Source organism: Myotis yumanensis, unplaced genomic scaffold, assembly GCF_028538775.1.
Source record: "Myotis yumanensis isolate MYYU_CA2020_CCGP unplaced genomic scaffold, mMyoYum1.0.hap1 SCAF_16, whole genome shotgun sequence".
In the NCBI taxonomy this organism is placed as follows: Eukaryota; Metazoa; Chordata; class Mammalia; order Chiroptera; family Vespertilionidae; genus Myotis; species Myotis yumanensis.
The window spans coordinates 33397251-33414103 of NW_027223767.1; the positions used below are offsets into that span (position 1 = coordinate 33397251).

The following is a 16853-nucleotide window of genomic DNA, read 5'->3' on the forward strand; positions in this document are numbered from 1 at the left end:
TCTTCTGTACAAGAGAAAGAATTCCACTTTTTTTTGTCACTTGTTACCACGGATTCAAAGTAGCTAAAACAGAAGTTCCACACTGAGAAAATCAGATTATTAAAGTCAAATCACCTGCATTTAAGAGAAAAATCTCTTTAAACTTCTTAAAATGAGTACATTTAAAGCAAATGAAGCAAACTAAACACCTAGCAATTAAACAGAAAAGAATTAGTAAGAACTCCCCATCTCTACCAAAAAGTTCATATGCCAAATGTCATAGAGCTGTGTATTTTTCTGGCCAAACAATCCAGTGTTCAGCAGCTTCTCACTTCTCGGCAAGACAGCTCAAACTACAAGCTTAACTGTATCACACTTGTCAGCTTTCTTTCATTGTCCTCAGTACAACCTACCTCTCAAATTAATTGCCCAAGTTGTCTCTTCCCTTCACTCCAAAACTTCCTAAAAGAATAATATAAATAGCTAGCTCTGCACTCTAATCTGGCTCCTACTGCTCTGGCAGAAGTTACCAGTAATCTCATTATCAAATCTCAATGGTCAAGTCTCAATCCCCAATCTATTTGACTTCTCTAAAGCATTAGGTAGTGCTGACCAATCGTTCTTGAAATTCTCCTTTCCTGATGTCCTTGATGCCAAGGTTCCTTCTTCTGTCCTCTTCTCTCTGAATCCACTTCCTTTTCAACAACCACTAGTATGTACTAGTACAGTGAGACCTCTAGTATATATAGTGAGGCCTCCTAATACTCAGAAAAACTTGCTGAGTTGCACTAGTCAACATTCCCACTTCTATGTTCCTCAAGCTCCCTGGAACTCAAAATTCACTTTCTTCTTTCAATACTTACTCCTCAACCAGATTTATTATCTCTGGTAATGGTATTGCTTTCATTTAGTAATCTAAGCTAAAAGCCTCAGTCATTTGCCTCTATTTGGTTTGAGAGCAAAAGAAAATCTATGTAAAGAACTAAGCCAACTGTTCTTAAAAGTGTGGTCTACAGACTTCTTGGGAGCTCAAAGACCATTTTAGGGGTCCACGAGAGCTATTTTCATAGTAATCCTAAAAATTATTTGCCTTTTTAAATTTTTTTTTCTGTTGATATTTGCAATGAGGGTACAAAAACAAGGCTGAGCACCTGTGTACCAGAAAGGTCGCAGGTTCAATTCCCAGTCAGGGCACATACAGGAGGCAACCGATTCATGTCTCTCTCTCACATCAAATGTCTATCTATCCATGTCCTTCTGTCTGTCTCCCTCCCTCTCTCTCTCAGCCCCCCCCCCATCTCTTTATCTCTCTCTCTCTGAAAATCAATAAACATGTCCTTGGGTTAGGATTTTTTTAAAAAAGCTAGTTCCATTTATCAATGTCCTTGATAAAATTATGAAAATTATAAATTTATTGAATCTCTACTCTACTTTTTTAAATATTCTTCGTGATGAAAGGTAAAGTACACATAAATTACTTCTGAAGCTTTAATAAGTCTGAGAGCCTGGTCTGTGTGCTCAGTGGTTAGAGCATTGGCACACCCACTGAAGGGTCTCAGGTTGGATTCCCAATCAAGAGCATATACCTGGGTTGCAGGTTCGACCCCCAGCCCGTCGGGGCACGTGCAGTAGGCAACCAATCGATGTGTCTCTCTCACATCAATGTTTCTTTCCCTCTCCCTCTAAAAAAAAAAATCAATGGAAAAAATATCCTCGGATAAGAATTAACAACAAAAAGTAGTAGTCTGAGAAAAAGCACCTGTACAACTGATTGCAAGCTGAACTAGAAGCTTTTCTCATCTAACACTATTTTTAGTTGGCAGAACTACTTATGTAGTTAGCAGACATTTTCTCAAAAATGAACAAAGTGAACCTGTCACTTCAAGAAAAACCACTGACAATGTTTATTGCCAATTATAAAATCTGGGTTTTCAAGCAAAAAATAAGTATTTTGAAAACTTGTATCCACCATCATGAACATGAACATATTCCCATTACTTTAAAAAGTCATTTCTAATTAAATATACTACTGCTGATATTAATAAATGTAAATTTTTGATACCATACAACGAAATGTGTAAACATTTGGAAGATCTGGGAAACTCAGTAAATGACCAAATGATCAATGCATGTGAGAAACTCATGCACAGGTAAAAGTAAGCTCAAGACAGACCAGTACATTTTAACCTAATAGTGATTTTCAACCCTCTTCATCTCATGGCACACTAATTAGTACTAAAATCCTGCAGCGCACCAAAAAAAAAAAATCTTTTTTTTTTTTTTTTTTGCTGATCTGACAAAAAAAATAGGTGTAATTTTGATTCATTTACACTGGACGACTATTGTCGTTGGCTGTTATTTTTTTGAGTATCAAGGGAAAAGAGGTCAGTACCCCTGACTAAATAGTCAGGTATTTCATGTTTCAAAATTGCTTGTGGCACACTAGTGATTGAAAATTACTGACCTAACAGAGTACAAAAGGTTCATTGATATGGTTTTAGATTCCATATTGCAACTAAACTCGATTAAACTATGACTTGTCAAGTTTGGGTACAATGTCAAAGAAGATCCACACTTATCTAAAAAGACTATTAAGTACTCCTCTTTTTCCACCTACCTAGCTGTGTGAAGCCAGATTTTCTTTATATTCTACAACCAAAACATATAATAGAATGAATGCAAAAACAGATATGAGAACCCAGGTGTTTTCTATTAAGCCAGACATTAGTAAGATTTGCAAAAATGTAAAACAATGCCATTCACTTAAAAGTTCTTTGTGGTTGTCTCAACATGTTTTAAGAGTGAAAAGGGGTCTTGAGAGCAAAAAACTAGGGAACCACTGGACTAAAGCAACCTTTTCCCTACTTAAGAAACAAACAAACAAAAAAACAAGAAGACAACTTCCAATTTGGTCAAACTTTTTTAGCCCTAGATTAATGACAACATAGGATGATAGACCCTATAGGACTACACCAAGGTTTTTTTTCACACTATGACCATTCAAATCATTAAATAAATATTTAAGTAAATGACCAAGATAGCAACCATACAAATACCAATACATTTACAGTTCAAATTTATCTATTGCTCTACATACCTGCCAAAAGTTTCTCATTCTAATATTGTACTTTAATGAATTTTCTATGAAATAAGTAGACCTTCTGGTATATGGCTTTCTATGTAACACAAACTGTTTTATGTCCACTCTTTCTATTTCTGATCTTAACATTAATGTTACTTCCTAATATAGTATAAATGACCAATAGATAGATGAACCAATGCAAAATATGTTGAGTTAGTTTTATAGTACACAAAGCATTTTCTGCAATAAACAAAAATCACTATCAGATCTTTCGCATCAATCCAATATTCTCCTCTTTTAAATTGATAGCAATACATTGTTGATACTTGCAATGCAAGGAGGAACATTATCAGTGCCAGATGAATAATACAACAGGTGAGAAGAGTAGTTGTAACCTACTACCCCGAGAGCACCATATGTAAGTCTCAGCAATGGCAGGAAACAGCCTTCCTCTGGGGACCCAAGCAAGAGCACAGATGTTACACAGCTTACACAAAACTTACTCAGGAAAACCCAGGCTCGCACAGCACACGTAAAAGAGGGTCATCGCCTTAGCTGGTTTGGCTCAATGGTTAGAGCGTCGGCCTGCAGACTGAAGGGTCCCAGGTTCGATTCCAGTCAAGGGCATATGACCAGGTGTGGGCTCGTGCAGGAAGCAGCCAATCAATGATTCTCTCTCATCATTGATGTTTCTGTCTCTCTCCCTCTTCCTTCCTCTCTGAGATCAGTAAAAATATATTTAAAAAAATAAATAAATAAATAAATAAAAATAAATAAATAAATAAATAAAAAGAGGGTCATAATTAACATCATACTACAGAAGTACTTAAGCAGTAAATATTCCATCATGATTTTAGAATTATTTAATTATTTAAAGTTCACAACTTAAAGAAAAATCTGCTGGCTCAAATCCCATATCTTTCAAGATTTCTCTGACCCTGTGAAAGTACATCTGTGAAGTTAACATTAATGACGCATATCTCAGCTCAAAGGCAAGAGTTTATTTTGTTTACACACTCTCCTTGGTCTCTATATCCCCATAGGACGCACTGCAAAGAGTAGTTACTAAAACAATCATCTAAGTAAGTAGGGAAAGGGAAAAGCAACCTCTTCAGAAGGAATTCATTTCTAAATCCTAAATCTTTATCTTTCTACACCAAAACAGTATTACTTATAGGAAAAGATAAAAATCTACAACCAGCTCCCTTAGTTGACTTGTAATGCAATGCTGAGATTCAATATTACCCCCAAAGGCATTCACAGGTAAGGAGAGTAGGTCCAAGGTCACATCATGGCTCCACCCTCATTTAAATTATTTAACTGTTCCCTCCACTTCCTCATCTACGAAAGACAAGCCTAAATCACAAGGTTGCTGTGATGATTAAATGAAATATTTTCAATTACTTAGCCTAGTACCTGGCAAAAACACCCATTATTTGCACTATTAATAACCTATAGACTAAAAGCAAATATAAAAATAAATTTCTATGAGACTTCTTAATGCACAGGAAAAATATTAAGCAAATATTTCTCTAAAAGGTCACTGTACCTGAGGACTTTTCACTTAGGGAAAAAAGCACATAAATGGACATAACAAATCTGGTTAGCTAGCACTCAATATTAGCTTTAATTGCTATAAATCATCACATAAGCTTAGAAATTCATTTAATATTTCATGATGTTATTTCTGATAAAAAGAAAGCAAATCAAATGCCCAACAATTTAAATTATGAAATACCCATGTAATGGAATACTATGCAACAATAAATAACAAAGCACACTTGTATTTACTGACATGAAAAAGTTCCTGCTTCACTGTTAATTTTTTTTAAAGGTGTTACAAAACAAGTACTATAACCTTATTTTTGTTTTATTTTTTTATATATTTTATTGATTTTTTACAGAGAGGAAGGGAGAGAGATAGAGAGTTAGAAACATCGATGAGAGAGAAACATCAATCAGCTGCCTCCTGCACATCCCCCACTGGGGATGTGCCCGCGACCCAGGTACATGCCCTTGACCGGAATCGAACCTGGGACCTTTCAGTCTGCAGGCCGACGCTCTATCCACTGAGCCAAACCGGCTTCGGCACCTTATTTTTGTTTTAAAAGTAGGTGGTAATATTCTTCTGTCTTTGGTTTTCTGGCTTATGTAATTGTCTCTACCACAAACATATATTACTTATATAATAAAAGGAAAGGATGCAAAAAGAAAGTAATGCAAATTTTTAAAGAGCCAAAAAACCTGAGTAAGGCAAAATGTCAGTGACTGACTTTTTCTTAAAAATTGAACATACTCCACAAAATGTTGATTAAAACAATTATTCCCATCCCACTTCAAGTCCTATAAGTTTCACTGTCCAACAATTTAAAACAGAGAAGACTGTCAAACTTTAGCAGTTTTACAAAAACAGCACAACAGCTTATAATAAGTCACCTTTCTCCTAAGAATACAAAGCATTAAAAGCTATAATTAACTTATTAATCCTCAAAACAGCCTGGGCAGTAGTAGGTTTCAGGCTGGGATTATTATAATTTCCAATTTGCGGGTGGGGTTAGACAATAAAGTTATAGTGTACACTCAAAATAAATCTAAAATATCCCAATTTTTAGTTCATCTAATAAACCACAATCTGACAAATGCAGATGAAGCTAACACAAATTAAGATTTTCCAGTAAGTTTAAAGAGACAAAAGAACCTATCTGCTATAAAAGACTGGGCTAGGTAATTAATGGTTTCCCTACCAGTTCCAAGGAAGCATTTGGAGACTGGAAAATGTTAAATGGGTTCAGCAGGCAAACACATTTGGGGAAACACTTCCTTTGATGGAGATCCACAATGTATTTCATCATACTGAATATGCAGATATTTGCCTTTACCAAACTTATTTAACAAATAAACACCTTTTTCCCATTACACCTATTAATATCTTGAGGAACACTGTTCTGAGGGATACAGTTGGAATAAAGTTCAAATATGTGAATTCTAGGGTCCCTTCTTGTACTTAGGATTCTATTATTCTAAACTGCAGTATAGGTTCAAGGACAAACTTCGACCTAACACAAGTAGCACTTTTGAAGCAAAAACATATCCCTAGGGCAGAGTTTCTCAACACTACTGACATCTTGTGCTGAATAACTCTGTTGTAAGGGGGGAGGTCTCTCTTGTGCACTCTATTCAGCAGGATCCCTGGCCTCCACCCACTAGATGCTAGTAACACCTTAATACAAATTATGACAACCAAAAATGCCTCCAGAAATGTCAAATGTCCCATAGGGGGCAAAAATCACACCTCCCAATTGAAAAGTACTTCCTAAAGCAGTGATGGCGAACCTATGACACGCCTGTCAGGTGACACGCAAACTCATTTTTTTGGTTGATTTTTCTTTGTTAAATGGCACTTAAATATATAAAATAAATAACAAAAATATGTCTTTGTTTTACTATGGTTGCAAATATAAAAAAATTTCTAGATGTGACACGGCACCAGAGTTAAGTTAGGGTTTTTCAAAATGCTGACATGCCGAGCTTAAAAGGTTTGCCATCACTGTCCTAGAGATACAGACCTATATCTTTATGTCTATCTATAGAGATAGACATGTAAGATATATTCTTTCCAGAAAGCAAAACACCTGGCTGCTTCAAACACTGCAAGTCAGAACTAACTCCATACCTACAACTGAAAACTTTGCCTCGTTAGTTTCCAACAGAGGACTCCCAAATACACAAGAAAAAACTAGCAGCATCCATCTTGCAAAAATGTTGACAAACTGCAAAAACCCAAGGAGAAGGGTTTGGCCATCTGGCTGGCTAATCACCACGCCTGCACTGAAAACAAGCAAAAATCAGATGGGGAAGAAAAGTTTGCCCATAATGTGGCTTCTACTAACTTCTTATCCCATTACCTCATTACTCTGCACAAAGGAAAGAAAGAGAAGGAGGAAGGTTGGTAAGGGAAGTGTCCGTGAAGTTGTCAAATGTCAGCTGAAATGTTTAAATGAGCTAAAATTTAATATCTAAGAGGTTAAAACAAGAGAATGGTAACATGGCATTCTAGTGAGAGGAAACAGCATGGGAAAAGGCAAGGCTGTGGGAAAACATAGGACATCCTAGAGGTTAAATGATCAATTTTCTTGAAATATAAAGTTAATAGAGGAAACAGTACAGAAAAAGGTAGCAAGACAGTTTGAAGCCAGTTCAATAACGGAAAACCTTAAATAGCCAGCCTTTACTCAGACTTAAAGGCAGCAGAATGTCATTAAAGGCTTTCCAAATGGGAGTGACACATCAGAAGTGAGCTTTTCAGAGACCAGTTGGGTAGGATGGATTAAAAGAAAACAAAAAGGCAAAGCAGCAGCTACTGCAATAATCCAGACAGGATGCAACAAGAACCTCAACTAAAGTGGTCACCACAGTAGTATGGTCAAAGTTTTCTCCAAACTTAAATCCAGAAATTAGAAGGGGCTAAAGTTTACACGAGGGCCAAATAAGTGACACAAACATTAATGTAAAGGCTCTTAAGGACAAGAGAAAAGGCTCTCTTTTCCTTCTTAACTTTGTCTTCTCTATGCATTGTTCATAAAGCTGTTCAGGTGTGGTATATCCTTTCTATTCTTAACATTACCAACCAAAACCCAGCCAAGTCTTCATCAGCTCAGACCGAAATCATAGCAGCTTCCTGACTGATAGCTCAGCCCTCCAATACATTCCATACCTTTTTATCATCTCACTTCTCTATTCTAGAATAACTTCCAGTGCCTTTTCACAAGTCAAAATTCTCCAAGATGAAACTTCCTATATAATAAAAACCTAATATGCTAAGTGTCCAGGGGATGTCAGAGAGATGGTTTTGGCCCGATCCCACAGGCCCAGCAGAGGGACCTCACTGATGCACGAATTCGTGCACTGGGCCTCTATAAAACAATATCGGAACAAGTACATCAGGTAGTATGGACCCAGAACTCCTCCTAAATTCCAAATTCCACAATCTCTGCCTAGGCTGCTGCTTCTACCGGAAAGGCCCAAAACATAATTAATCCTTCAATACATAACATCTCTACAGAAACTTTTCCCTACTCTTCAGATTCACATTGCTTTCTTCCTGCTTAAATTTTTCAGTGCACTTAAAGTCATCATCACTCAATTTAAATTATGTGTTTGAATGTTCCCTAATTGTCACAATTTATTAATTATATTTCAAAACAGGCAGTGTTCTTTAGGATCCTTCTCTTGCATACTCGGCAACTTTATCTAGAGCTCGGTAAACTCTAAGTACTGTAAGCACTTACTGACTGAACTAGAGTAGTCAAAACACACTTGTTTGCTCTGGCAAGTATGCTCAATAGTTACAGCACTGACCCTGGGACCGAAGGGTCTCAGGCTCAATTCCCAGTCGAGGGCACTTATCTGGGTTGCAGGTTCCATCCCCAGTCCATCATGTGGGAGGCAACCAATAGATGCCCCCCTCCTCCAACCAATAGACTCTCCCCTCTCCCCCCTTCCACTCTCTCTAAAACCTAATGGAAAAAATATCCTTGAGTGAAGATTAACAACAACAACAACACTTGGTGAGATTTTGCCAAGCAGAGGAAGATGAGGAAACTCTAATCAAGAAACTGACAAAAAAAATAATGGGAAAGGATTTAGGAGATGATCCACAAGCAATTTGGATGAGCCAAGTGGTACACGTATACAGCTTCTCAAGAAGAGGAAAGCAGCCCTAGCTGGTTTGGCTCAGTGGATAGAGCGTCAGCCTGCGGACTGAAGGGTCCCAGGTTCGATTCCAGTCAAGGGCATACGCTCGTGTTGCGGGCTCAATCCCCAGTGCAGGGTGTGTGGGCGGCAGCTGATCAGTGATTCTCTCTCACCAATGATGTTTTTATCTCTCTTTCCCTCTCCCTTCCTCTCTGAAATTAAAAAAAAAAAGAGGAAAGCAGCTATGTATGTAGTGATTTGTTCTGAAAGCTACATTATGGGACAAAATGCAAAATGTTTCTTTTAAATGGAAAACAATGTAGGTATGAAATACAATAGGGAGTAGAGACTTTTTTTTTTATTACAAGTCAAAAAAATAATGTGGACCTCACCACGCTAGTCCCTAACACTTTCCTATGCCAACAGGGCTTCTTAACCAAAAACGTTTATAATTACTAAGGGAATCATAGCTCTGACTAGAGGTTATTATTATGACTGCTGCTCACTTACATTAACTGATCTTTCACTACGTCAGTCACCGTGCTAAGCGTTTTACATGCGCTCTCATTTATCTTCACAATAACACTGTAAAGCAAGTACTCCTATTTTCATTTTATAGAGGAAACTTGACATTCAGAACTTCTAAAATTCAGAAGCAGGATTCCAATTCAAATCCCTAATTCTAAAGTCCACAACTCTTAAACCATCATACTAAGTAACTTAAGGCTAATTTTAAATTGAAAGGACCTTAACTGCTAGACACTAGATTTCAAATTTTAGTCTTTAGAGGAATACCAACTGATTATCTCCAATAAACATTTCATTAAAATGCCTATAACATTAAAAGCACCACACTAAGTGTCTACAGTAATGACAAAGACCACTAAAGACACTACTATGTGATCAGGGAATCCTGGGGGGCCACATTAATGGGACCCTAGCACAGGCTGAGAGTGGGTGGAATCATAGAAGGCTTCCCAGAGGGAATAACATTTAAGTTGAAACCTAAAGAATATGTAGGGTCCAGCATCATTCATACTGCTACTTCAACTATTCCATATCCAAAATCCATCCCATGGTCCCAACACCAAATTCTAACCCAATTCCTGTGCATCAACATTCCCTATGTGAATGAATCTTTTCTTAAAATATGTTTTTTATGATTTTTAAATAGAGAGGAGAGGAAGTGACAGAAGCATAGATGAGACACATCGATAGGCTGCCTCCCGCACGCACCCTACTGGGGATCAAGCCCACAATCCGGGCATGTGCCCTGACTGGGACTCAAACCCAGGACGTTTTGGTCCATGGGATGATGCCCAATCCACCGAGCTACATCAGCCGGGCCCCCTGTGAATGAATCTTGATCTCAATCACTGATGTATTGTATATCATAGATAGCTCACCTAAACAAATACGAATGTCAGACGAATAATAGAAAGACTGCAGGAGTTTATGGTCTAATGGAACTCCCATTTGACCCAGTGATCCCACTTCTAGAAATATATCCCAAGAAACCAGAAACACCAATCAGAAAGGATATATGCATCCCTATGTTCATAGCAGCACAATTCACCAGAGCTAAGATTTGGAAACAGCCTAAATGCCCATCAGTAGATGAATGGATTAGAAAACTGTGGTACAAATACACGATGGAATACTATGCTGCTGTAAAAAAGAAGGAACTCTTACCATTTGCAACAGCATGGATGGGACTGGAGAGCATTATGCTAAGTGAAATAAGCCAGTCAATGAAAGAAAAATACCACATGATCTCACTCATTTATGGATAATAAAGACCATTATAAACTGATGAACAAAAATAGATACAGAGGCAGAGCAGCATTGAACAGACTGTCAAACTACAGTGGGAAGCCTGGGGAGGGTTTGGGGGGTTAGAGATCAACCGAAGGACTTGTATGCATGCATATAAGCATAACCAATGGACATAAGACAATGGGGGGTAGGGGACGCCAGGGGAATGTCAAGGGGCGGGGGAGGAGACATATGTAATACTCTTTGTAATACTTTAAGCAATAAAACAAAATAAAATAAAAAAATAAAAATTCTAACAGTTTCATTCATGCAAAGATAAGAAGACAGAATATAGCCCTGGCTAGTGTTGCTCAGTGGTTAGAGCGTCAGCCCTCACACAGAAGGGTTGAGAGTTTGATTCCCAGTCAAACTGGGTTGCAGGTTCGATCCCTGGCCCCAGTCAGGATGAATGTGGGAGGCTACCAATCAATGTGTCTCTCTCATATTGATGTCTCTCTCTCTCCCATCTCTCCCTCTCTCTCTCTGAAAAGCAATGGAAAACATATCCACAGGTGAAGGTTATCACATACAACACAAAAAAGATAGAAAATAGGTGCAAAGGAAAACCCAGATGATAAAGCACTGTGTTTTGCCTGAAGGGTTCCAGAAAGAGATGACATTCTCGCCAGAACCGGTTTGGCTCAGTGGATAGAGCGTAGGCCTGCAGACTCAAGGGTCTCGGGTTCGATTCCGGTCAAGGGCATGTACCTTGGTTGCGGGCACATCCCCAGTGGGGGGCGTGCAGGAGGCAGCTGAACGGTGTTTCTCTCTCATCAATGTTTCTGGCTCTCTATCCCTCTCCCTTCCTCTCTGTAAAAAAATCAATAAAATATATTAAAAAAAAAAAAGAGATAACATTCTGGTTGAATTTTGACGACTGACTAGGGAGAGTTCAAAATAGGAAGTAGAATAATAGGCACACTCACTCCATCCTTAATGCCATTGCCTTAATTCAGAACCTAATTATGTACTACAGTAATCCAGGCAGTAATAATCTCCCAACTGTTCTTTCTTCCTGTCTCAGCAAGCCTTCAATATAGCATCTACTACCAAAATGATTAGAAAAAAAAAAGGAAGAGAGGAGAGGAGAGGGAATATAAATCTGACCATGTTGTGCTCCTGCTTAAAATCTTTTAGTGACACTAGAGTAAGGATGAACCCAAACTCCCCACACAGCATATCTACGTCCTTTTAACACTCAGCCTCATCTCCAACCTGTCCCCAGCTCCAAACTTCCTGAATTGTATTTATAGTTCCAGGCTCTTCCATGCCCTTGCACCTTTGCTTGTGCTACTTTTTCTTCTCCAAGATCACATGCTATTTCAAGTATTCCCCATTCATTCCAAGTTGAATTAGGGGTCCCTCTCACTCTCTGGGTCTTACCTGCGCCTCTGTGACACCCTGGGCAATAGCTCATAATGTAATATAGACTCCCAATTTTGTCTTTCTCTTCCTTCCCTAGACTATATACTTCCTTAAAAAGGGGTTACTGTTTGTTTTATCTTTATCCCCTACATGCAGCACTGTGCCTGGCAGACAGTGGACCAATATATATGCTAGTTAACCTGAGCATTCTATGTTGAATGTACCAGCTGGAGATCCATTATGAAGTTAAAGGGGATGTCTGATCATAAAATAAAATGATAATGATCTAACAAGAAGCTGGCACCAACTGAATCTAGGACAGATTTCATCTACCTCAAGTTCCAGTCATTTATATTGCCAAGCACCTGAACCCAGACTGGCAAATTTTTAACTGTAGCATTTAAACTATTAAATTTGGTTACAAAAGCCTTTTGAAGACAAAAATATATCAAAAATGTAAATGCAATTACCCAAAATTTTACCCAATAACTACATTTCTAGGAACCTATCCAAGAGAAATATTCTCATAGATACATAAAGATGTATGTACAATTCTTTCACTGAAGAATTGTAATACAAAAAAACCCTAAACTTAAAAAAAAGACACACTAGAAAACTATGTTTTGATGTGAAAATCCTCTGATGTATAGCTAAATGGGGGGTGGGGGGATCAAGAACATAAGTATGATCCCATTCCTATTTAAAAATAAACAGAAAAAATTTTTTGAAGGATGACTACCTATCAAAATACTTATTGATGTTTACCACTGAATTCAAATTTCCTACCAGTCTACCTCACATAAAAACAAAGAGGAAAAAAGTACTTTTTAATCTCGTCTCTTTCTAACAAGCTCTAACAGTACAAGTGCTTGAACAATCTTAAAATCAGAGATTTCTTAAAGGATCCAAGCAATTCAAAAGCAAACGGGTTCTTTTTGGCGGGCATCCTTGACCAAATTCCAGGGATCTCACTGAAGCCTACCTTATCTGTTTAGAGTACTGAATTAATGATAAATAAAAATTCATTTTTCCAACACCAGGGAAATGTTAAATAGTAATACTACCATCCTTCTTTCAATCCTTTGGGAGGCCAAAGGAAAAAGTAGGAGTAAGCAATAAACCAATAACTGCATAAACAGTTGCCCAATTTTTTTTTTTGATATGTGCTTAAGGTCTTTAAAATCATCAGTTCTCCATGGTAATGTACAAACAGTTTAATGAAACTTTCCTGACAGTTCAACTTATCAAACTAGTATTTCTTCAAAGCCTATACATTAGCAAACATAAAAAATTAAACTAATTAGCTTTTTGCCTCTTTTCCCTTCACACCCTTCCATGAAGGTGCTAATAAGCAGTCACAAAGGCCAAATAACAAGTAGCAGGAGAAAACCTGGATGTAAGCTTTTAGCAATTTTTGGTTTACCGTTCTAACAAAATTGTTATTCATCTTTTTTATTCCCCAACACTTCCCCTCCAACTGTAATTAACCAATTCTGATCTTAAACTGATCCTTTTTAAAAAAGAAATTAAAAGGTGAGGATCTTCCATTAAGTTTGATGCTATTCAAGCAACTTTTTCCAAACAAGAGCAGAATCTGCTGTACTTAAAATTCAGAGTGAGACCTCATTTGGGATTCCTGGTTCAAGTAACAAGAACCAGAGTTTTTGATAACATTTAGATAAAACTGCACTGAATTTACCTCCACCTTACATTTCCTGATTCTCAAAAGCTTGGGGGAAAATTGTAATTCTTAAAAAATTAGAACTAGGAAAAAAAGGCAAGTTTACAGTCAACATTAAAATATATACCTAGCCCTAGCTGATTTGACTCAGTGGATAGAGCATCAGCCTGTGGACTAAAGGGTCCCAAGTTCAATTACAGTCAAGGGCACATGCCCAGGTTACAGGCTCAATCCTCAGTAGGGGGCGTGCAGGAGGCAGCCGATCAATGACTCTCATCATTGATGTTTCTATCTCTCTCCCTCTCCCTTCCTCTCTGAGATCAATAAAAACATATTTTTTAAAAGTGTGTGTGTATGTGTGTGTATATATATATATATATATATATATACACACACACACATATGTAAATGTATATATATACATATAGCTAAATAATTCCTTAGTAGGTTAGGGCATTCAAATGTTAAAATTTTATGGAGCTAGCTTAGTCTTGGAAAAGCAAGGCTTGCAGGAAGTAACATTCATTAAGCAACTATTATCTGCCAGACATCTACCCAAAGGGAGATAAGAATTTAAAAGATCTTCCCCCTTGAGGGTCTCTTGGCATAAAGGTTTAAAACTTTCTTATACAAACTTTTAAGTTTTTCTTTCAGATTATCCAAGTTTATCTGCTTTTCATTCATAAATATGAGCTGTGCTTCAAACTCTTAAGTCAGTTTCCTCATAACTCATTAAAAAAAAAGTCAATTTCAGTCCTGTTTGGAGTCCAGTCTTTTTGGTAAATTATACCTACTTGTTTATTTTCTCCTACATATTTTACCCTACATCCTAAAAGACTGGCACATGGCATAATGGAGAAACAAATAATAACTGAATAATTAATAGTAACCCTTCCAACTGGTCTTTTCCTATGACCCACAATTCTTCCCACAATCTGCAAGTGATACCCAAAGATACCACTTACCTCCTACCTTCTTGTGGCCTTCAAATGTTGGAGATCTCTAGTACAGTGGGTATCTGTCTTTTCCAATTTATATTGTCTTTCCTATCACTGTTTTTAGGAGAATGGGAAGTACCGAAAGACCCTTATTTTGTTATGAATTATTATACTCTGGCAAGAATACTTTTACAAAATTTTTAATATGCCCAGAGACAAATTATTAGGGATAGAAACTATAATTTAAAAGTACATCTTCTGCCAAAACCGGTTTAGCTCAGTGGATAGAGCGTCGGCCTGTGGACTGAAGGGTCCCAGGTTCGATTCCGGTCAAGGGCATGTACCTTGGTTGCGCGCACATCCCCAGTGGGAGATGTACAGGAGGCAGCTGATCGATGTTTCTCTCTCATCGATGTTTCTAGCTCTCTGTCTCTCTCCCTTCCTCCCTGTAAAAAATCAATAAAATATATTAAAAAAAAAAAAATACATCTTCAGAGCCAACATGCAGACTGGAAAACCAGTCTTAATATAGATTTCCAAGAAATAAAGTCCTATTTTAGGGTAAAGGACATGGTCCAAATACTCTGCACTGAGATAGTAGGTAGGCCAGGTGTTCGGGACCATTTTTATTTAAGACACCTACACTGTACTTCAAAAAGTGATCAAGCAGAAGGGTACACTAATGTAAAGACACTTCCTAAAACTTAAAACAGTCTAACCCAGTGGTTCTCAACCTGTGGGTCGCGACCCCTTTGGAGGTCAAACGACCCTTTTTCAGGGGTCGCGTCGCCTAAGACCATCAGAAAACACACATATATAATTACATATTGTTTTTGTGATTAATCTCTATGCTTTAATTATGTTCAATTTGTAACAATGAAATTGGAGGTCACCACAACATGAGGAATTGTATTAAAGGGTCACGGCATTAGGAAGGTTGAGAACCACTGGTCTAACCAATCAAGGCAGAAGCTTACTTAAAATAAAGAGGGCAAAGAAAAGGTGCTTTAGAGCTCTAAATAAACCACTAAATGGATGAAATTTGCTCTGGGGCAATCAAATGAAGATCACATAGTTAATCTGCACAGTTCCCTCCTTTCCAAACTCAAGGCAATGGAGAGATCTTTTTTGGGGGGGGAGGGGGGGGAGAGGGGGGGGTCAATTAAAAAATATTTTTTTAATCTCTCTCTCTCCAGGAAGGAAATTACTTAAATTTGTTTTAATAGCCTCACCAAGAAGAAAAAAAAAATCCTACCAAGCCTTCAAGCAAGCTGACTAAATATAAAAGGAATAAGTATTACTCTTTAAACGCAGAATTTTCAATGACTACTGTTTAGAAAATACAGCATGATTATGATGTTTTTACAACATTTAAAAATTGTGTTTCTAATATGACAAGATAACTAAGCTTTATTCACAAAGTTTCTAACTAGCACCACTCAAATACTAAAATACCTTCTCCAACCACCATCAACCACATGGCCCTATGTTTACAGATCACATGAGTCAGGTTGTATCAACAGAACAAAGCTAAAATTTGCTTTCACTTTAAAATACAATTAAAATCTGTGGCCAACCCAATAAAATTCAGAGGATGTAGGTTACAGTGTAACAAATAAGATGGAAGGGTTGGCAGTGTTTGAAGAAGAAAAAATGGAGTACTACAGTTATTTTCCTTTCTTCTCACCGTGATAAAAGTTCAAAAGTGAACTTAAGGCTTACTCATTTTCTAGCTTCCAAAATTTTCCTCAACAGGATAATGATAAGTCACTTAACAACCAAAGAATGCTCTGCAGTTTTAGCCATAGAAATAGCATGTGTAGGCAAGAAAAAAGAAAATCAGACAAAAAGTTAACACCTGACTTTGGTAAAGCACATCAGTCAAATACTAATGTTCTGAATGAAGCTTTCAGAAAAGATGCAGGAACACTTCTAAATACTTCACTTCAATAAATTCATATAGGCAAAAGGACCAAAAACCCCATCCCACCCCACCCTCAAAGGTCCATCAATATTTAATTGATCATTCTTTTAACTATCTACAGATACAAATCAAAAATACTTATCTTACATATGTATCTTACTTTAATGAGGCAGTCATCAGAGACCAACCATAATACAGAGATGTTCAGAATCTTGGTCACATTTAATATTTCTCTCCAACATTTGAGAAATAAAAAGCTAATCACCTCCAAACATGAGATCACTAACAAATATACCAAATACGCTAAAGTCAAAAGAATTGCATACTGTGTTGGGGAAACGTAGTGGAAATTGAAATCAGAAATATAAATGAGTT

The 16853-nt window shown here is 37.3% G+C and overlaps 1 protein-coding gene across 4 annotated transcripts in view; it reads right to left on the reverse strand.

The window, feature by feature from the left end:
• Window positions 1–16853, reverse strand: part of KANSL1 (KAT8 regulatory NSL complex subunit 1) — a 156520-nt gene that overhangs the window by 107413 nt on the left and 32254 nt on the right. The window lies entirely within an intron of this gene.